Source organism: Eucyclogobius newberryi, unplaced genomic scaffold, assembly GCF_026437365.1.
Source record: "Eucyclogobius newberryi isolate DKJ021-1_F unplaced genomic scaffold, fEucNew1.0.hap1 SCAF_8, whole genome shotgun sequence".
Classification (NCBI taxonomy): Eukaryota; Metazoa; Chordata; class Actinopteri; order Gobiiformes; family Gobiidae; genus Eucyclogobius; species Eucyclogobius newberryi.
The window spans coordinates 26,229,502-26,252,377 of NW_027316500.1; the positions used below are offsets into that span (position 1 = coordinate 26,229,502).

Consider the following 22,876-nt stretch of genomic DNA (forward strand, 5'->3'; position numbering starts at 1 on the left):
CATTTCAGCACGGTTAAAACATGAAAAATTAAAAAAAGTTTGCATATTTTCTCCGTAAACTGTAGCATCAACATCGCAGTTTGAGTCGAGGTGCAGTTATCAAATCTTAAAGTACAGTGTCTCTGCAAAGAACTAAATATCCTGAATTGAATAGTACTATCTTGTTGTACTTGTGGTTTAGACCTGTGAAAACATGCGATTCTTGTAGTTTTTAGTTTTAATTCATATTTCAACCTTTTACTTGTTTACATTGTGCACTCTGTACTGAATCCTACTCTTTGCACAACTCATGGCAATACTTTTTCCTCCCAAAGTAAACTGTGTACAATTAGATTTACTTGCAAACGCCCCTCTATATTCAATTAGCAATGATGTTTCCCAAATATATGACTAGTATTTCAAGCTAAAAATCCTTATTCTGGAGTAAAATCAAGCTTTCTATGACTTGTTGAAGACAGCTCAGTAAGATTAAAGTGAGAGTTTACACACGGCGTCAGAGAAGAAGAAAAGACAGGAGGTGAAGATGAAGATGAAGAAGTTCAGGTTCTCTTGGAGGACAGAGTTAAGAGCAGGAGGCCTAGAGGAGGAATTATGGATGCAGCGAAGAAGAACATGACTTTAAAAAGCATGAAATGGCTTTAAAGAAAGAAAATGATGTACAGTTTTGTCTGATGTGGACTTACTTGGAGGCCTCCTTGGTCTGGCGCTGCCCTCTACTGGAGAGGCCTGTAACGACACCAAATAAAGGATTAACACAGAGTATGTAATGTTGATTTATCCACAATTACAAAAAACATATGACGTAAAAGCTGTTTTATTGTTGTTCAATCAGAAATCTGAAACTCCTCACTCTGGGTTGCCAGATTCAAAACCCTCTATGATCTGATATGTTCTTGTATTTGACAGCTAACGAGGTTGAGTTGAGACTGTATCGACACTTTTAAAACCAAATACAAACACCACATCTTAATTTTCACACTGAGAAAGCAATTAGTCATCGAATGAACCTCTTAAATATGAAAACATGACATAATTGCATTCATTTGAGATTCGGGTTTAATAATTAATAATGGGAAGAACAAAAAAGTATTATTCGTCTTTTTACGTCAATCTACAGACCAAAAATACACCTTTTAATGCTTTGCCATGGCCGTTTTGGTCATATTAACTTCATTTCTTCCATTCAGAAACACAAAAGTGGTCACAAACTTGAGGAGTATCGTGTTCGACAATGGAAACTTTGATCACCGTAATCGTGAATAATCGTCGAATCGTGTCGTCGTTTCTCACAACAATCGTAACACTGTGGATTGTGGAGCCAATCATTGACAAGTAAGATTACATCATATCTTTCCAAAACAGTGAATCTTCCACAGAGTCGTACAGGAAACTGACCTCCATCTGAAACCACGGCAACATCAAACGCAACCTGTTCATGGGACACCGATTTTCACTTTAAGTAACAATTCTACACACAATATGACATAGACCAGGACACAGTGTCTTATCCACCTCTGACTGAACCTTTGATGGCTTTAAAAAGTAAATACAGTGACACTTAAATGACCTGCGGCTTACATGTGTTTACTTGTGTCATGTGTCGCATGTTAAACAGCCTCTGAAGCATTTGACAAAGTTCAACAGCTTCTGGACTCAATCTCAAAATACACACATTTACAGACAATGGAATAAAATGGGACTTTTATTTTGGATTTAATAAGCTTTATTTTCTTTGTATGCCACTCACTTATTTTCTAACAGGTTAAACAGCAATTAACTACACTTTACAGACTAAAAGACACACACAAAAAGGTATGTTATTACAAAAGCGGTGGAATTATTGAAGCATAATGGGAAAAAAAGTATTAAAAATGTGTGATTTTCCTCAATAATACAATTTATCTGTCAATATCCTCCATCTAGGAGCTTTAAATCAGCATATTTAAACTGTTATTTGAGTAAAAACATTTCTAGAAAATCTTTTATACTAGAAATAATCATTTTTACTCGTCGACTACAGTTAGTTGCAGCTCTAATACTTATCAAAAAATTAAATGCATATTCAGGACCGTCCGTTAAAGACTAGACGTGGAAAAAAGGAGTATTTATATCTGTCTGGCACTGACTTTTGGTGAAGTTTGTCCCGCTTTGACCCGGGTCGTTTCCCCTTTGTGGTGGGCAGTGCTGCGTGTGGGACAAACGTGTGTCAATCTGTGGAGCGCGGGCCTCCTTTGTGCTCTGTCACAGATTTAGAGACGTTCCCCTTACAAACCGGCCGCAACAGGACGTTTGAGTCACGATAAAAACAGAGGCTCTGTCTTCGGCACTGAAGTGGAACAAACATGAATATTCAGTGGTTCTATTGGACCGCGTTTGTCTCATCAGAGGTGGACTTTGTGCTCAAATAAGAGTAAAGTTACTTCAAAACAATGTTACTCCAGTGGGAAGTCGTCCAAGAACTAACTGTCCGGACAAAACATCTGTGAAGTGAATTTAATGGACAAAACTTTCAATTATGCACAGTATATGGTATTTACAAAGGATAGAAACAAAATTAGGAAAAAGTATAGTCGTTTTCCAGACTATAAGTCGCACCTTTTTTCATAGTTTTGGCCGGGGTGCGACTTATACTTATATTTATACTTATATACTTATACTCCAGAGCGACTTATGTGTGATATTATTTGTTATTTTCACACTTGCAACCGTGTTTCATACTCCAGTGCGACTTATATATGTTTTTTTCTTCACTATTATGCATTTTTTAACACTCTGTAATGTAATGACACTTTAATTTGTACAGTTTGTTTTTTTATTTAGTTTTATGTTTTGTATTGGCATGATTTAATGTGATGCACTTTGGTCACTAAGTGTTGTAAAGGGCTCTATAAATAAAGATTGATTGATTGATTGATTGATTGATTGATTGATTGATTGATTTTTTGGCTGGTGCAACTTATAGTCCGGAAAATACGGTAAATCATTTCTAAAGGAGTGGAACAAGAAACGAATGTTCATAAATGATCATAAAAACTTAGAGTACTGTTACTAAATCTGACTCAAGTAGGAAGTCAGAAAACTACAGAAGTACGGGTCAGAGTTACTCGAGTAAATGCTGAGTAAACAAACAAGTCATCACTTATAAAAGGGCCTCACTAATGTACTTCACTGCTCTTCTCAAAAGGTTCGACGAAGCCCAAACAAGAACGCGACCTCCAATTAAACGTACACTTTAGCTTGAAATAATTGCCTGTCTGTTTTATAGCGTCTTAAAATAATTAGCAGAAGTGGTTGGTTGAAGGGCGCTGCACGCTAAATCCTGACTCCCGCCTGCTGTACCAAAAGTGACACGTTTGGAAACACTTTTCATATTATTATAGGATATTATCAAGAGCAAAGCAAGAAATATCATGTGTTTTCAGAAGAGCCCAAACCCATTAAAGAAGAAGAAGAAGGAAGGAGAAGGAAGAAGGAAGAAGGAAGAAGGAAGAAAGAAGAAGAAGAATAAAAGGTGTTGTTTACATGTTTATGTTTACAGCGTTTGAAAACAGCAGCGACCTTTCAAAGTGTGTTTCTGAAGCAGTTATTTAGCGTTTCGAGTTCACAAGAATCATGGGAAACGTACCGTATTTTCCAGAGTATAAGTCGCACCAGCCAAAAAATGCATAATAGAGAAGAAAAAAAACATATATAAGTCGCACTGGAGTATGAAATGCGGTTGCAAGTGTGAAAATAACAAATGATATCACATATAAGTCGCTCCGGAGTATAAGTATATAAGTATAAATATAAGTATAAGTCGCACCCCGGCCAAAACTATGAAAAACATATAGTCCGGAAAATACGGTAATTGGCGATTAGGTTTATGTCTGACGGTAAATCTCCCCCTCCCTCACCCCCACCCCCCCTCCCTCACCCCCACCCTCCATCACCCTCCTTCACCCCCCTCACCCCCCCTCACCCCCTTCACCCCCCCTCAGCAACACAAGCAGAGTCCGAGCCCAAAATGGATGAGGGAAAACGGGACGGCGGCCAAGCTTTTCCCCCGGGGGACGAGGAGAAGAAAAAGGCTTTTAGAACTTTCTGCTCACGTCCTGCAGCGTCAGAACGTCCTCAAGATTTATACGGCATCGGCCTGTTGTGAAATCAGTGCACTTCCTGTAAACCCGTGTCCTCGAGTACACTTTGAAAACAAAGCGTCAGTCCGGGCTTTGGATTTCCTTTTCTCCTTAATGTCGCCAAAATAATAAATATTTAATAGTTTGTTTGTTAAGTTAAGATGGATACGCTTAATTACCCATCACTCTTTTCTGTTTGTCAAGGTCAAAAGTGGCACACAATGTTACCTGGGATTCAGACTGCACACTTCTTTGATACTTTGCAAAGAGGTGAGTGATTGACAGGTGGATTAGCCAATCAGCGACTCGCATGGGACGGCCGTATCCAAACAAATATGGCTGCCTAATTTTTGGGGGAAACGATAAAGGGAAAGAAAATATCACAGAGACTGAAAAACATGGCGTATTTCTACAAAAGTGAAGCACAAAACGCTGTTAATCTGAAGTGGGAGGAGTTTGATTTAGCTCTAAATGATGATGACCAATGAGCTTCTTTGTTTTCACTGAAATAAACGGATCTGATTGCACGGTTCTGTCTGAGTTTGGTGACAGAGGAAGCCACAAATTCATTCATTCATCACATACCGTATTTTCCGGACTATAAGTCACTTTTTTCATAGTTTTGGCCGGGGTGCGACTTATACTCCAGAGCGACTTATATGTGATATTATTTGTTATTTTCACCCTGGCAACCACATTTCACATTTCACATGTTGATTAATTTCACATTGGAAGCCACAAGAGGGCGTTTTAGGCTCTAAGCGACGCAGAAGAAGAATCTGCACTTCCTCTACCTCTGGAGTTTGTGGCGTTGTTTAGAAGTGACACAGAGGAAGAAGAATTCAGTGGATTTAGTGATTTGGGGTAAAACTGATGCTTTGGTAAACTTGTTAGCATGTTCTTTATGCTATAGTTATCTGAAGAACTGTTCATATGTTACGTTAACATACCAGACACTTACCACAGTTCTGTCTGTGCCTCATGTAGCTGAAGGTGTTAGCGTTAGCATACGTACACCTATTCACCATGTTCTCTCATCTCTTATTATTTTAGATTGCATCACTTTGGGGTTTTGTGCCAGATGCCCTTCCAGACACGTCCAGTTTGGCTCAAGCTCCTCACAAACTAACACTGTATTAATGACAACAAATATGACGGGGGAAAACCCCTAAAAATATCAATACTGCATCTCCACAGCAAAGTGAACAGCTCTATTGTATTTTATTTCATTCCTTTGGTCTAATTTAATAATTCCACAGCTCTGGTCGGATTTCATTGATAAAATTCCTGCGGAGACTTTTCGAGGCACACGTTGATTTAAGACGTGGGCGTGAGAGCGATAATGAGAATATGATGAGGAGCAGAGTGGAGCAGAGTAAACAGACAGGAGCACGAGGCTCCTCTGGCCTTTTTAGGAAGAGACTCGGAGGGAAAACACACACATCTGCAGCGCAAGGTAAAAAACACCGTAAAAGAGGTTATTTGCACTTGTGTAAGAGTTTTGGCCCATTCAAACATTTACACGATTGATTTTAAAGGTGACATATTACCATTATTAGTATTATTATTAGTATTATCGTGTCTTACGCTAGCTGTTTTTATATTATTTTATATTTTATCTTTATTTATTTTTCCCTTCCATTCCTTATTAGGAAATGAGAGGTTTTGTCTATAGGAGTTTTTGTTTATAAGAGTTCTTCTATTAAGAGTTTTTTAAACCTGCGTTGCAACAATTAAATTTCCCCATGTGTGGACAATAAAGGATTATCTTATCTTATATTGCGCATTCTTGTGGCTGTAAAGTGCCCCCTACAGGTCGGACGACTCATTGAACTAAAATGCGGTTAAGATGAATATATTTTTGAATTGATCTAAAAACTATTTTAAAAAAACATCACAGAATAGCAATTTTTTTAGGTTTTTTAATTTCACTTCCTGTTTGTAATCGATGACATCACACTAGGAAATGACCCAGCAAACACTGGGCCAAAACTCATCTAATGTGATGTAATATGAGAGGGACTTTATTTTGTTGAATTGATGTTTAAAGAAAAGTTGGTGTAAATTATGCATAAACTTTGACTGGAATGAGTGTCCCTGGTGTGATGTCACTTCTTTTCATTTTCTACAGATTTTTCAACATTTTCTCCACAAACACCTGCTCGATCGGTGTAAAACTATAATGTATATGTACAACAGGTATAAATACACCAAATAAAGTCAAAATTTGAAAATCGTAAAAGAAAAACTCATACATTTAATTGGCTTTTGGTCACAATTATTTCACATTTTCTAACTTAAATGTCTACATGGTAAACAAACTAAACCTCCAGTTACTATGCATTGTGTAGGTATTGAAGTGCCCTCTGCTGTCGGAAGTGGGAATTAACAAAAATACAGAAACAAGCGACGCAGACCGAATCTGGTCACGGTTTGTGAACCAAAAACTGTGAAGGAAAGTCTGGATTTTTAACCTGTGATGCAACAACCTGGGGGTAAATGTGAGTGATTTCCTAACGCTCAGACAAGACAAGCTCATAAAAAGGATCAATGAAACTAACGGGAAAAATCAAAATACAACTCCTGGTATGTTTCTGATAAGCTGACAACAATATAACACGATTAAAAGCAAAAAAAGATCAGTTTTGTGTCTTTAAATAACAGGAATAAAACATTAAAACTCAATTTGATGACTTTAATGGCATCTAAACTGAAATAAACCAATGCCAAAACAAAGTACTGAACTAGTGAAACCAATCAGCAGTAATCTTCTTCTAGTGAAAAACTGTAAACGCTCAGAATACGGCGTTTTTTGGACTACCACCTAATGACATCACACAGTGGACCAAGTATTTGAGCTCTTTTAGAGGGTGACAGGCTGCAGCGTTTACCTTTACAGGAGATTATACTGCTTTTGAGTGTATTTTTTGTACAAAACGTCTCTTACAAATAAGTAAGAATACTCTGTTGGTGTGTTTTTGATGAGGCGTTGTCACGACGATTTGTCGCTGCAACTTTTTAACAGCAGCAGCGGAGCCAGTTTCGACCCGGCCAAAGACAAACATGAAACCGAGTGTAACTTCCCTGTTTTGGCTCTGTCCCGGGGCAAGCGGCTTCGGGGCAGAAACTCTCTGCTCAAAGTTCAAACGGGCAAATTAGCGGCGTTGTTCAGGGCGAAGATAAAAGCCGAGATACAGTGTCAGTGAAAGTGTTTCTACTTTGCACAAAGGCCAAGGCTGAACAGAGCAGAGTTTTGATATAAGACGGCGAACAAACATTAAAGCCACATCGTTTCAATAGAGACTTACTGCGCTTGAATGCACCGCACCATTTTACATTAGCGTCGCACATATAACCGAGGATTTATGTGTTATTCTTACCGACATGTTCAGCTATTTTGTCATCGGGTATTGAACAAACTATCAAATAAACAGTAAATAATTCCGCTGCGTATATGTGCATTTCCCTCGTACTTAAATAACATCAAGAAAGTGCTCATTCAACATTAGATTCAGTTTGATTTCTTATTAATATATACTGAATTAAGGCAAAACACTGCAGCGAGGTAAACAAGCTTAAATTTAAAAAGGTATTGATTAAAAACTTTATTTACAAGCTTTTTAATCATGTCATTTTTTCATACAAAAGGCATTTTGTGGGTAAAAAAACAAAAAAATTGCTCGAAGAAATTAACCTGAAAAAATGAAAAGCAGGTTTAAATAACTACTTTTGTTGACATATTAAATAATAATAATAAAACAAGCTTACGTCAAAAAAATATTGATTTAAAACTTTATTTACAAGTTTTTAATCATGTCATGCCAAAGAAGGCATTTTGTGGGTAAAAAATTACAAAATTGCTCACATCTGAGACAAATAAACCTGAAAAATCAAAAGCCAAGTTTAAACTTCTAATAATTACCGTATTTTTCGGACTATAAATCGCACCTTTTTTCATAGTTTTGGCCGGGGTGCGACTTATACTTATATTTATACTTATATACTTAAATACTCGTACTCCAGTGCGACTTATATATGGGTTTTTCTTCTCTATTATGCATATTTTGGCTGGTGCGACTTATGCTCCAGAAAATACGGTAAAATAAAAATCCTGTCTTATTTAGTGTTACAGAAAACTAGATCATTAGGAAATTTGGCATTCAAATCACCATGATTTTTTTCTTCGATTTTTAAAAAAAGTTAAAACGTAATACATTAATAAATCAGCCATACAATTACATGAAGAAATCCCTCAGTCAAATCTGTCAAAATCTAATGAATCAAAGGAATATCTTATCTTATCTTATCTTAAAGTCTGTTGGAGGAAAAAACGGGATCGAAGTTACGTCAGAAGAGCGATCGATAAAACATCTTTAGGTGCAGATTGGACAGTGTCGTTAGAGGTTACGGGGTTTTAGATGAAAGCTTTTCCTGCTCAACACAAGCAAACTGAACCACCACAACAACAACAACAACAACAACAACAGTTCTCAGCGTACGCGTGAGCTGCGCTGCGTATCTGAAACACGCCAGAGATCCGTTCCATCATCGACCGACCATTTCGAGCACCGGCGCAAATCCCGTCACTTCATTATAAAACCGCTGCGAGGTCAGATTCCCGCCCCAGCGTCGGTTCAAACACAGAGTTCAAACGCTTCATCTCGACACGTCCGATCCTAAATCTCCCGGTGAATTCGGAACAAAATACCTTTCTAAAACGAGCCCGTCCCCGCAGACTCCTTCACGCGCTTGTCGACGAGCTCGCACGTCTCCGCAGCGTCCGCAGCTCGGTCCGGTTTCGGCTCTGAGGGTCCGCGCTGAGGGGTTTTGTTTTTTAAAGACGGACCCACCTTTGACCTTGAACCGGGCCCCGCGGGGGCCGTGTTTGTGTTGGAGAGCAGGCGCGCCCAGATGGACCTGTCACCACATGCCACCTGGGAATGTAGCACCCACTCAGCAACTGTGCCACCGCATCATTAAGAGCCCCCCACCGTCTCCCGCCGCCCCAGGACCAGAGGTTACGTCTAAGTTACATCTATACTTCTGCAGCTACGTTACGTCTAAGTTACATCTATACTTCTGCAGCTACGTTACGTCTAAGTTACATCTATACTTCTGCAGCTACGTTACGTCTAAGTTACATCTATACTTCTGCAGCTACGTTACGTCTAAGTTACATCTATACTTCTGCAGCTGCGTTACGTCTAAGTTACATCTATACTTCTGCAGCTGCGTTACGTCTAAGTTACATCTATACTTCTGCAGCTGCGTTACGTCTAAGTTACATCTATACTTCTGCAGCTGCGTTACGTCTAAGTTACATCTATACTTCTGCAGCTACGTTACGTCTAAGTTACATCTATACTTCTGCAGCTACGTTACGTCTAAGTTACATCTATACTTCTGCAGCTACGTTACGTCTAAGTTACATCTATACTTCTGCAGCTACGTTACGTCTAAGTTACATCTATACTTCTGCAGCTACGTTACGTCTAAGTTACATCTATACTTCTGCAGCTACGTTACGTCTAAGTTACATCTATACTTCTGCAGCTACGTTACGTCTAAGTTACATCTATACTTCTGCAGCTACGTTACGTCTAAGTTACATCTATACTTCTGCAGCTGCGTTACGTCTAAGTTACATCTATACTTCTGCAGCTACGTTACGTCTAAGTTACATCTATACTTCTGCAGCTACGTTACGTCTAAGTTACATCTATACTTCTGCAGCTACGTTACGTCTAAGTTACATCTATACTTCTGCAGCTACGTTACGTCTAAGTTACATCTATACTTCTGCAGCTATGTTACGTCCGTCTGACCTCGGGGGCACATTTTACCCACTTTCTGGATGAAGCGTTTCTGCAGCTCTAGTGTCAGATTATGGAATGACCCGAGCTCACGTTTGAGGAAATTGATGGAGGAATATAAAGAAGTTGTATTTATGAACTGTGAAAACAAAGAAAAGTGTCACGTTTTGTTTGTTTTCTGTAATGCATAACATGAAACTGAACAATTTTAAGTTATAATCAGGAAAGAGGGTGGGATTAGCTCTGCCGATGACTTTTATTTTGAAATATTTTTTATTTGTGGCTTTTTCTTCTTCTTCTTCTTCATTTCAAATTAAATTCATACTGCCCAAACATCTTTCTTTTTTTATGTGAAATGTTTGTCTGTTTGTGGCTAAAATGTCTTTAATTATTCAGCTTTTTAGATCGACTGCCAACTCCTGATGAATGCACTTTAGTCACCATTGATCTGTCAAATTACACGTGCCTGGGCAATGTTTCGAAGTATAATTGTACATGTTTTCTTTATTACTCGAGTACTTTTTGATCACACTATATCCTTGAGTAGAACTTTTTAAGGTAGACCATAAAAACGTACTATAACCACTTATATATTTGTTTTTGTTTAGTTTCTTCTTGTACTTGAATATTTATTTTGATGGCCTTCCAATTGCCTGAATAAAAACAATCCGTTTCCACTTTAAATCCAGTGAGTCAGTGACAAATGAGAATAATTTAGTTTTGTTTGACCTTTTCAAATGTTTACGGTCCATTTAAACCACAATCTATGCATTTTTTGTTCTATTTTTTGTCTGTCAGCTTCCAATTCAATACTGAAACATACATTTATTCAAGTTGTTTTTGTGGATAACTTTTCTACTGTGATATTATGTGGTGGTAGTCGTAGTGACACAGTCTGTGGGAGGTCGGTTGATCTGAAGCTGGAGAATGTGCTGCTCCGGATGCTTCCGTGGTGATGAAGAGCACTTCTGGATCGTACCAAGTGAAGAACGCAGAGGTCACTCATAGTTTATTAAAGAAGTCAAACGTTGAGGGTCAGGAATGCGGCGCGATATCGCCCACGACACCGCCCACCCACGACCTCACCCACCCACGGCCTCACCCACCCACGACTCCACCCACCCACGACTCCACCCACCACGACTCCACCCACCACGACTCCACCCACCACGACTCCACCCACCACGACTCCACCGACCCACGATTAAAGAAGCCAAACGTTGAGGGTCAGGAATGCGACGCAATGTCACCCATGACTCCACCCACCCACGACATCACCCACCCATGACCTCACCCACCCACGACTCCACCCACCCATGGCTCCACCCACCCACAATTAAAGAAGCCAAACGTTGAGGGTCAGAAATGCGACGCAATGTCACCCACGACGCCACCCACCCACGACCTCACCCACCCACCACCTCACCCACCCACGACTCCACTCACCCACGACTCCACCCACGACTCCACCCACGACTCCACCCACCCATGACTCCACCCACCCTCGATTAAAGAAGCCAAACGTTGAGGGTCAGAAATGCGACGCGATATCACCCACGACTCTGCCCACCCACGATTAAAGAAGCCAAACGTTGACAGTCAGGAGTGCGACGCGATATCACCCACAACTCTACCCACCCACGATTCTGCCCACCCGCGACTCCGCCCACCCGCAACTCCGCCCACCCGCAACTCCGCCCACCCGCAACTCCGCCCGCCCGCCCACCCGCAACTCCGCCCACCCACCACGAACGCACGTAAACGGGGAAGGCTCGAAACTGCTAAACGCATGCTTTTCCATCGCTGCATCAAAAGCGTACAGAGTCTAGCACCAGGTCTAGGTGTATTAGTCGATCTGAGAAACGCGTGCGATTAAACTAAACTCTGTAAAACCCAAGCAGATGACATTTGTTACCGTTTCAAAGGCGGTTTATAAAAAGATACAGAGAGTTAAATAAAAATTGTGATCCGGCAGTGAAACTTGTGACATGAATTAGATGTAATGTAATACAATTCGAGAGGAAATGCCAACAAGACCCTGAAGTGCACAAAACGGGGGAAATGTAGAACTCTTGACTATAATCTGCATTTTCTTTTCTTCAAGATTAAAACTCCACGTGAAAGTTGGAAGCACCTAGAGCAAAAGGAAAAAGGAAGTGTTGTCGAGTGCTTCTTTAAGTCACACACACTGTTGTTCTGCGTTGAGCGACACGACCCTGAACTTCAGCACAGATCTCTGCAGAACGGCACGACAACGTCCAGGAACTGTCGACGCGTCCGACAGACGTTTGTGTCAGATGCACAAAAATGGTAAAGAGCCGGCCGGAGCTAAACGTGGGATCCGTTTGATTTCACAAGTCAAAACAGCTAAATCTTATGAAAATAGGAATTTAAGAAGCCAAGACCAAATGGATAAATGTGCTCTCTCTCTCTTTCTTTCTCCCAATCACTCTCCTTCTCTCTATCTCTCTCTCCTTCTCTCTCTCAATCACTCTTTCCTTCTCTCTCTCCTGTTCTCTCTCCTCTCTTTCTCTTTCTCCTTCTCTCTCTCAATCATTCTCTCTCCTGCTTTTTCCATTTCTCTCTCCTATCTCTCCTTCTCTCTCTCTCCATCACTCTCTTTCCTGTTCTCTCTTCTGCTCTCTCTATTTCTCTCTCCTCTCTCTCTTTCTCTTGTTTCCTTTTCACTTTACGGTACAGCGTAAAATACTTTGAAGACATTGAGTGGCGATAAGTGCACCTTTTCAGTTGGCTGCCAGCTGCCATTAAAAGCAACACCACAACAACAACAACAACTTAAAAACAGTCACTTAATAATTTTCATAAAAACAAAGGAAAGATCTTACACTTATTCACTTCACTGTGTTGGCTCTCGATGGGATTCCTGTTTCATTTTTGTGAGCTGCTCATTTCTTTGTTTGCAAGTGTCACGTCTTTCCAAGGAATCTTAAAGGTGGTATGGACGATTTTTTTCAGCAAATTTTTTATCATATTTCCTCGTGGCGTGGATAAATCATTTGTCCTGCCGCATGCGGTTTGTCCCCACGTTTCCGCGAGCCTAAGCGCATGGATCTATCATAATATAGTTCCCTCAGTGTACGGGGAAAAATGAAGACGGAGAAAGACAGTTCGAGCTGACGCAGAAGTGGACAGAAATCTACGGGAGACGAGCGATGTGATGCGCTAATAAACAAACGCACGGGTGTGTTGTATCAGTCCGCACGGGGGAGTGCGCATGCGCACTTCCGCCTGCGCTCTCAAATCGCCGAAAAATCGTCCATTGCTCTTTTAAGTCAAACTGCTTTATGAATGAAACAATCCAGTGTATTTATTTACAAGTCTCTACCAAGTATATAAATGGTTGAGTGCGATTTAAAAGAGGTTAGCATTGCTGCGATGGAGCTGTTGAACTTAAACGCACGCAACAGATTTGAACTGAGTCGTCAAAGAAAACAGAACAGAAGCAAACAAACAAACAAACAAACATGTCAAAGAAAGAAAACAGAAAAGACAATTGTGGCACGTCAGCTGTCAAATATTCAGCTGTCAAAAATTTCAGACTTCCTATAAGTGATCTGTTCTTCTGTATCTACCTCTGTATCTACCTGCGTTGCACCAATGAAATTTCCCCATGTGGGACAATAAAGGAATATCTTATCTTATCTTAAATAGGGCTGTTTGAATTTTGTTATAAAGTCTTAGATAGCCTTGATTTAGTCTCAGTTCAGTTTCATTTTGACGCAGTATGACGAACACATTAAGCCTCGTGCCTTTTTTTGTTTTAGAATAACTGAAATTATTCTCTTAAATTAAATTAAACGATTGCAATGATATCGATGTTGCAATAATTTCCGACGATGTGCCGCCCTAACAACATGGAGCATTACAGGCAAAGCATAACGCCTCCGTGGAGACGAGCAAATCCCAAAGCGCACCTTTAAAGACGCACGGTGACGCTTCTTAAATAGTTTAGTCATGATAAGGCTCACTGGGATTTCTGCTGCCGTTGTTGACCGTCTGTACAGGTTTGTTTGAAGAGACTATAGGAGGCTTTAATCCACAGACTTATAAACACGCTTCAGATCCATATATACACGTCAAACTGTTGATTTAATGCATGAACTCAGAGATATGAGCTCATCCTTCAGTTTTCCAATAAACGTCCCCTGCACTTGAGGCTGGAGACGGATAACAGTGTGGACGAGCTGTGATGTACAGCCTGTGTGAGCCTCTGCAGCACCAGGAAAACACACATTTATCAGCTGCAGACGCCAGATCACTGCTATAAATAAACAACGAGGAGTCGTACCAGGCTGTGTCCTGTACGACTAACCGGGGCTGAACCGGGGCTGAACCGGGGCTAAACCGGGGCTGAACCGGGGCTAAACCGGGCTAAACCGGGGCTAAACTGGGGCTAAACTGGGGCTAAACTGGGGCTAAACTGGGGCTAAACCAGGACTGAACCAGGACGAAACAAACTAAATTAGATACAAACAGAGTACATCAAACCTAAAATGGCACAAATTTAATACAATGAAGTCTTATCAGAAGGAAAAAACTGAACTAAAACAAAGTTAAAACCAAACTAGGACTAAAACGCCTACATTTCAATACAGACAAAACCAGTAACGGTTGTAACAAAATCAAGACTAAACTTAAAAATCCCACCAAATCATAACTTCATTTTAAAATACTACCAAGCACCACAGTTTGTCCCCGCGCCACATTTTGAGAAGCCGCGTTGTACACAAAGCCACAGTGTATGTCTGCTTTAAAGCCCACACACACAAAAGGCTCTCGTCCCTCGCCCCGGTCGCTCTATGGAACCGTTACGTAACTCTGCCATTGACTTCTGCTTTGTCAACAGACACAGCGCAGAAGCTACACCCAGAGCGGCCTGTGTGCGAATCCCACCAAAACACCTCCAAACATGGGCAGGCCAGTAGCTCAGACTCCCCTAACAGAGCCAAACCCTCCCCCCCTGAGTCCAAACGGTCCCGGGACCTCTCCATAAACAGCCTCTGTGCCTCCGCCGGGTTCTACACATTCCTCCACGGAAGATATTTGAAGTCCATTTCAAACAACGGGAGCGTAAAAGGAAATGTATAAATTACTGGGAGTTACGGGCTCCCATAGGGTTCCATCATTCACATGGTAATGGACCATCATGGAGTCGTTTGGACCATGTTATGGCTTTGGACACGTTCACCATAATAAACACTTTGATACTGAGGAAGTATCAATGCTGTTCGTATTTCAATAACGCGGTAATTAAAAATACATTATGGAATATATCAAAAAATGACGTGACAATGATAATACTTTCTCTAATAGTGTTATCCGTGATCATCCTACTTTCTGTTTGAACACAGACTATAAAGTGCTTCAAACACCTCTAATTTGTAGCACACGTCCCTCAAATGTCCCCTCAAGTATTTTTGTATCATTCAGAACAAAATATATACCGTATTTTCTGCACTATAAGGCGCACTGTCAATGAATGGTCTATTTTCGATCATTTTTCATATGTAAGGCGCACCGGACTATAAGGCGCATGAAGCGAAACAAAACGTGTACCACACAAAATCGTCAGTAAGCACAACCAGAATTAATCCATATATAAGGCGCACTGGATAATAAGGTACACTGTCGTTTTTTGAGAAATTAAAGGCTTTTAAGTGCGCCTTATAGTGCGGAAAATACGGTAACTTGTTTCACCTCAGATACAGATAGAGGTTAGTGTTTTGCTTGTTGATTCTGCAGATTCTCAGTTCGTTCGTTTTGACACAAACTGACCACGTGCTTCTCTGATTGGTTCATCTGACCGTCAATCACAGCCAGCAGACATCACCAAGACAGAATGCAGTTCCAGTTGCTCCTCAGAGTGGAACTACAGCGAGAAACAATGTCAGATGACTCATATCGTTCACAGTTATAACGAACGACGACTATTTGAAATTTGATCGTGATTTTCAAACTTTTATACTGCAATGTGTGATCTGCTGTGTCCAAATACTTCCATCTGTGGGTCAATAAACACGTCGCCGTAAGATGATGTCACGAGTGCGTCCTGAATAACTCACGACAGATTTGGACCTGAGCCACTTGAAGTCTGCTATTTATTTTTATTTTTTTTACCAGACTACAAAAGTCAAAGGTGATTTTAGTCCTTGAAGTTACTTTTGTCTTCATGCTTTGTTGCTTGGTCAAGACAGTTCCACAGTATGGCATTAAACGTGCACTTGTGTAACTTTTATAACATGGAGACGTTTAAATGCGACGTTTAATGCCATACTGTGGAAAAAGCTTTTGACGCCACAAACAATCAATAAATGGGCTATTTTCCCAGTTTTAAATGCATTTTTGGGAATAAAATATCCCGTAAACAGGACCAAGTGATAGAAATTATCTTCATGAGAACTAGTAGAAACCTAAAGAAACTACAATTCATTTATGTTTACAAGCGTAGAGCACTAATCCTAACAAGTCCATGGTCCGGTCCAGACTTTGCAGAAACCTGAGCCAGACTTTGTGCGTCTGCAGGATTTTAGAGCGGCTGTAATAAGAATGTGACGGAGCTGACACTTTGCCCACAAAGATACATCTTCAGAGCTTGTCCAGGCTTGGGTCCAGAACTCATGACAAGCTGGACCAGGACCAGGACCAGGACCAGGACCAGGACCAGGACCAGGACCAGGACCAGGACCAGGACCAGGGCCAGGGCCAGGACCAGGGCCAGGGCCAGGGCCAGGACCAGGACCAGGACCAGGGCCAGGACCAGGACCAGGGTGAGGGCGAGGACCAGGACCAGGACCAGGACCAGGACCAGGACCAGGACCAGGGTGAGGGCGAGGACCAGGACCAGGACCAGGACCAGGACCAGGACCAGGACCAGGACCAGGACCAGGGCCAGGGCCAGGACCAGGACCAGGACCAGGACCAGGACCAGGGCCAGGGCCAGGACCAGGACCAGGACCAGGACCAGGACCAGGACCGTGATCAGTCCAAGAAACTCCTGGGATTAACGTGGAGGATCGGGTACTGAGATAACCCCCAAATGTTAAGTACCGTTACATAATTTATGATCAACAATTTGGAGATGAGCAACGTGATGTGATGTAATGTAATGTAATGGGATTAAATGTGCCAGGAACCAACAGAGAGAAGTAGATCCAGCTGTGAGAGTTCAAGGCAGGATAATGCTGAGAATGACAAGTATACATATAAAACCAGGACAGGCACATTGAAGTTCTACTAAACAAACAAATATATATTATAAAGCTTTGGGAAAATGCTCATATGCACAATATTAAATACGTTTCGAAATGAAGCCAATGTTTGCTTAGCTTGTGCGTTTGACAATGGACATGTAGGTAAAGTTAATCAAAAATAAGGTGTGGTTGAAGCCTATTGTGATAAATAAAATAAATAAATAAAATAAATAAAACAAATAAAATAAATAAAATAAATAAAATAAATAAAATAAATAAAATAAATAAAATAAATAAAATAAATAAAATAAATAAAATAAATAAAATAAATACATAAATAAGGCCTCAAAATGTTGCACATCTTGAATATTAATCAACAGGAATCACAACGAGACAAACACTCAATACTTTCCAAAAATGACAATTCAAACTCGACAAATCTCTTCTACAGTTTCGTAAAGTGGAAGCTTGTGCACTTGTGACTCGTCCGACTAGAAGAACGTGCAAATGCAATACTAAGTTCTTACGATGGCTGCGTGCGTTCAGACCGAGGCATCAAAAAGTTATCGAGTTTACGTGCAAAATCTATGATGGACTTGGTCGCCCAGCGTTTCTGCGACCACGCCCAGCATCCAGAGTTAGACAAGCTAAATCAACCAATCAGAAGCTTCCACCAGAGAAACAGCCATTCTTCCGTACATCAGTAAGTGCACGAGGAAGCGAATGCGTGTCTACTTCCGATGTGTGTCAAAGAGAGCCTCCAGCACCGGCCCTCAAAAAGAAAAAAACGCAAGTGCTAACTGTAGAGGCTGTGATTTGGACGCAAGTTTAAGCTAGCATCGGGTTAAGCGGGACACCGGTCATTATTCATTCACATCTGCCCCGAAAAGACAAAAGCAAAGCTGCAAATCTACGACTTTCATACTAGGGACACAAAGACAGCCTCTCTGACCTTTGGATTGGTTGGTAGACGATTGTCATAACCACCAATAGGAATGTAACAGTTTAATGCAAAAAAATAGCAACCACAGTCACAGTTTATTTGAGCAAGTCCGTGTCAAACCTGTATGACGTTTATCTCATTCCATTATGAGATAACCAGCCCAACCACTGCACCTCATGGATTCCTTTGGGCTTAGACAACACGGCCTGATTCGAGTGCGAGAGAGAGAGAGAAGGGATGTTTTGTCTCCAGCGCAGTGTGGAGTGTGGAGCGTGGAGGCAGTGACTGAGTTTCCCGATATAACTGCGACAGGGGGGACCGGTTGATAATTGAGTCTAAGGATGTGGCAGCTAAACGCGAATATAGCAACGATGTGATAATCCCGTCATTTTAAGAGCCGCGAAGGAATCCTCGTGTGAATGCGGCCGACAGCAGGACCCCAGGGGCCTTTATCAGAAAGAGGCTATAACAGGACCTGGACAGCCAGACCAAAAACAGGCTGGCCCAATGGGAGGAACATCATTAAAATGTAGGGGTGGTCCGGTATGGAATGAAGCCCAACAGTGACCACCCACCACTTGGTTACTGAAGTAAACTCCCCGAGACTTTCAGAAAAGAAGAACTAAACAAAAAAGGTTGAATGTTTGCTCAACGCTAAAACAGTAATGTGTTAACTTAATGTGTTTTATAAAATTTAAATGACATTTTGCCAAAGTTTTTAAAGTGTTTTTGAACAGAAAACAGCAGTGTTATGTACATTAGTCTCCACAGAGCTGGTTTACCCTCCGTCATGCCTCGCACTGCGGACAGGGTCCAGGAGCTGTGTGGGTCAGCAGAACCAATCTGCAAGAAGTCTGTTTTTGCCGGACACTGCAGAGGTCTGGTCCAGTTTTCTGGTGGACGATTGTTCTCGTGTGAAACAACGTGAACAAGCACAGCCACATTATTAACCGAATTGCTCTTCTTTTTCTTTATGAACGTACAATTCTGATGAACTCAGGACAAACGGGGAATCACAGAAGGTCACAGGAAACTCACTGGTGCCAAATATATGCTATTTTTTCGGTCTGACGCTAAATCTGGGATATAGTTATTGAGAAACCAATGCAATGAAACCAACGTGACAAAAATATCAAGGTATCACAATATAATACCATCCTCGACGACAATCTTTTTCAGTGCAGCAAATTATGTAACGCAAAAAGCAAGACAATATTGTAAAAAAAAAAATTAAAAGAAACAAATTGTAAAGTGATGAAGTTAGTTCATCAATTTTACTTTTATTGCAGCAGCTTTCATTTATGCAGACTTGGGACTGGTCTGAGGAACGACATAACTATAATCAGTCCAAAATACAATGACCAAAATTGTATTATTGTTCACAAAATGTTGATAAAGTGGATTTTTACCATTATTTTTGAAAAGTTATCAGCAATTTTAGACAGCTTAACATGCCAAATAAATACTTGCATCACGGCATGTTTGGAGACAATACAGTTTTATGACCAGATCAGAGATAAATACTTAAATTAAACATCACCATCTAAATAATGTCTGGATGATGGTGTCGGTTGCGTTTCGCCGTCACCGTCCACAATCCTGTCGCGCTTCAGTGTCGCCTGATAATTTCACTTCAGCTGGAAGCGTGACGACCGACAACACATGCGTCTTCCTATTAAAATATTTGACACCGGCAACTGTCCCGGCTGCTGTTGTCTGCTTGTTTAGAGCCAGAGGGAAAGAGGCACTGGGCTAAATCAATCACCAGACGATAAACCGCCTTTTCACTGCAGCGTTTACATGTCACTCTGATCAGGAAGCCGCTGTGTGCCCAGACCCTGAGCGGACACGATAAAATACCACCAATCAAAGCTTTAGAAACACTACAGCTGCCCAGAACTTTACCTCTTTGAACTATTAAACATTATTTAGCATTTTTTTAAAGGACACATATATTGCTAATTGAATTTGTTGTGTTTTTAGCCATGTTTTAATCTTTAATCATACCTGAAGTTGCATTTAGATACATTTATACGTGTTTTATTAATCCCGTTTATGAGGTTGTCTTGCTCTAAGCCGCACAAAAAAACCCCACAAACTTCCCAGATTTATGATATCAAAATGAGAGATTAAGAGGTCTTCAGTTCTATTTTTTAAGTCAATTTGTTTATTTCCAGTAGCTAGCGTGCTAACACCAATCGTGATGAGGGAAGGCCTGGTTGTTAGAAAGTCATGTGTGGTTTTAAATACAACGTGCCAAAGTAAATGTACTCAAAAGCATGTTTAAAGGGCAAAAACAAAACAAGATTACATCGGCAGAAACAGATAATAAGAGCTTGAAATCTCTTATAATGACTGCCTTCAATTACCAAACCATAAATTGGTTTTGCGGCTCTTTTACATCGTTCTCCCACTGCTCGGACCATGAAGAGCCATAACATAACGCTCAAGTCCACTTCAGCCAATCAGAGCTGTCGTTCAAGCACCCTCTCAAGTCCTGTCCGACCAATCGCAGCCCAGGAGGACGGACACGCTTAATGGTCGTCTTGGATACCTGCTATAACATGAACACGGGGTGAAGACAAGAGACCTTTCTCGGTAACGACGACGACAAAAAGAAAATGGGCCTGTGCGCTGAGGGTTTTATGAACGTGCGAAATCCTGCAAACTGTGAAGACAATTATGGGAAATGATTAGTGGGTTCAACCGAAAAGATAAATAGGGAAATATTTGTCATAAATCACCCGGGATGTTGTTTTTTATAACTATGAATTGACTACAAACGCAGAAGTTCAATTGCCTAGGGCTGCAACAATTGATATTTTTTTTAAATGGTGACTATTTAATCATTATCTGGACAAGAGACTCTAAAACACATGCCAGAAGATGTTTTATAATTAAGACAGCGGCATTATTTAATCAAAACGAGAAAAAAATAATGGTTAAAGTCTTCACTAAACACGTTTTAAAATTTTAAAAACATTTAAAAAAGCTTAAAATACAAAATATTTGACTAGTCGACTACCAAATTAGTCATTAGTTGCTTATTTTTAGTATGGATTTCTGGACTTCTTCACTCGGATCACCCGGGCAAATCATACAAATATCACATTCAGTTGCACATCATTTAAAGGTCATTCAATATGGCCTTCCACAATACCCTCAACTTCCAATATTTGGGCTTGTTCCGAAGTAAGTAATAAGTGAAATGGATTTGTATAGTGCTTTTCAGATACCATCGATCTAAGCTTTGAGATGTTGCGTTAATGATGTTGTTTTGAACGTCTCTCTGATTTTAGATTTAGCAGAGGAGCTCATGTCCCCTAAGTGCTGTTGTGGTGGTGAGGATGGCACTATCTGGTCTCTGTTGTATCTGCATTTAGCTGTAGCCTATTGTCTTAGCCACTACTTTGTTCGGGACAGAGCGCTGATTAAGGAGCTCAGTTTGTGGGTCTCAGAGGACTTAAACGAGCACTACAGCTGCAGGTCATCAGCAAACAGATGATAGGAAACGTCACGCAGAAAAGAATAGGGGTGAGGACAGAGCCCTGTGGCACACCATGCAGTCGATCAGCAGGCTCCGACATTAGATGGTGGTTGATGGACACACTAAAGCTTCTGCCGGCCAGATATGAAGAAAACCAGCTCAACGTTTGGACCGACATCAAAATCAGGGCCAGTGCAAAGAATAATTCTTGATAATTCTTGATAATTCATGGCGTGTCAACAGTTTTCGTGGAGAAAATGAAACGGCCCAAACTTTCACGGCCACATTACAAAGGGCGGAGAAGTGGGGCTGATATGTGCATAACCTCAACTTACAAATGACTATAAGTAATACTGGATGTAATTGTAATAGGCAATGCAAACTACTATTAAAAAAAAGGAAAAAAAAGAATAAGTTTCGCAACTTTTCCTCAGTTTAAAACCTAATATCATCTCGGTGTGACCTCTCTAACCCGGAACAATAATTAACATGTTTATTCCTGATGGACAATTGACTTTAGAGCGACGTAAGAGTTTTGTGATTCCCTCTTCTGCTGCGAGGATCTGTGTAACTCTAACTCACTGATCAAATATTGACGACTGAACCGGGCTCTTTCTGCCTCAGCTCCAGTCTGGACTCTACAGGTCGTCGCTCTCGTCGCTCTCGTCGCTCTCGTCGCTCTCGTCGCTCTCGTCGCTCTCGTCGCTCTCGTCGCTCTCGTCGCTCTCGTCGCTCTCGTCGCTCTCGTCGCTCTCGTCGCTCACGTCGCTCACGTCGCTCTCGTCGCTCTCGTCGCTCTCGTCGCTCTCGTCGCTCTCGTCGCTCTCGTCGCTCTCGTCGCTCTCGTCGCTCTCGTCGCTCTCGTCGCTCTCGTCGCTCACGTCGCTCTCGTCGCTCTCGTCGCTCTCGTCGCTCTCGTCGCTCTCGTCGCTCTCGTCGCTCTCGTCGCTCTCGTCGCTCTCGTCGCTCTCGTCGCTCTCGTCGCTCACGTCGCTCTCGTCGCTCTCGTCGCTCTCGTCGCTCTCTTAGCTCTCGTCGCTCACGTCGCTCACATCGCTCACACCTTTATCCCTCTGATTTATGACTGAATATTACAGACGTGGATGAAACGGCTTTAACAGCAGCTTCCTCTGTTGTTACTCTTTTCTGTGCTGCAGTGTGATCTTCAGTAATCTGACTTCATATTTTTCCTTTTCAACGTGTTTGAGATTAGCCAGATCTGGTCGGAGACAATCGCGAAATGAACAGAAAACATAAAGCTTCTAATGAACAAGTTTTATGCCAATACCGATAACCGATATTAG

General features: G+C 41.2%; 1 protein-coding gene across 6 annotated transcripts in view; it reads right to left on the bottom strand.

Moving 5' to 3' along the window:
* Positions 1-22,876, bottom strand: part of LOC140351644 (sorbin and SH3 domain-containing protein 1) — a 115,193-nt gene that overhangs the window by 88,152 nt on the left and 4,165 nt on the right. For all 6 annotated transcript variants that reach the window (XM_072437569.1, XM_072437565.1, XM_072437568.1 and 3 more), the window contains exon 2: positions 684-726. The gene's annotated coding sequence lies outside the window, so the exon portion shown is untranslated. The remainder of the gene's footprint in view (positions 1-683; positions 727-22,876) is intronic.